The sequence below is a fragment of the Alligator sinensis genome, unplaced genomic scaffold (assembly GCF_000455745.1).
Source record: "Alligator sinensis unplaced genomic scaffold, ASM45574v1 scaffold231_1, whole genome shotgun sequence".
NCBI lineage: Eukaryota > Metazoa > Chordata > Crocodylia > Alligatoridae > Alligator > Alligator sinensis.
In genome coordinates, this window is record NW_005842003.1 from 1,393,858 (window position 1) to 1,394,545 (window position 688).

Here is a 688-nt window from a genome sequence, read left to right on the forward strand (position 1 = left end):
TGCCCCCCCCTTCCCCCCCCCCCCGCGATCCCTGCTGCCATTTTCTGAGGGGGGAGCTCCCCCCACCCCCGCGCTGTACCCCCCTCGGGAGGACGGGCTCCGCGACCCCCTCCCGGCAGCTCCGGTCACAGATCACACAAGCTCCACTGTCAGCAGGACCAAGGCCAGCTGTTCCAATAGCTGGCGATCTGCCCCGTTGGTTAAGCCTGTTGAGCTTTAAGGATCCCCCCTTACACACACACACACACACACACACACACACCCACTATAGCAGCCTGCACATGCAGGCACCCGCAACTCCCAGGCAGGGAAGAAGACGCTCGTCGTGTCCTGCAAGAGAACAGCTGATCGCTGCCTGCCGAGCCAGCATGTGGCGTGGGGGGGCTCGTCTGCCTCTGACATCCCTCTCCCGTGTTATAGGCGGGGAATCCTTTTCAAGCCATCACTCGGCTTCCCCCCTCTCCTCTGCATCCTTAGGATTCCCTCCTCGGTGATTGGCATCTTTTGTCATTGGATCTTTTCGGCTGGAACAGGCAAAGGCACCGCTTAAATATGCAAATGTAATTAATTGTTAGCTTATTTAGATGTCTCGGCGGAGCCCTCCTCCACTGAACCACCGGCTCTTTCCCCCAGACAAGCTGCTCCCCCCCTGCAGTGTAGGAATGCCGGGGGCCCAAACTGCCACACA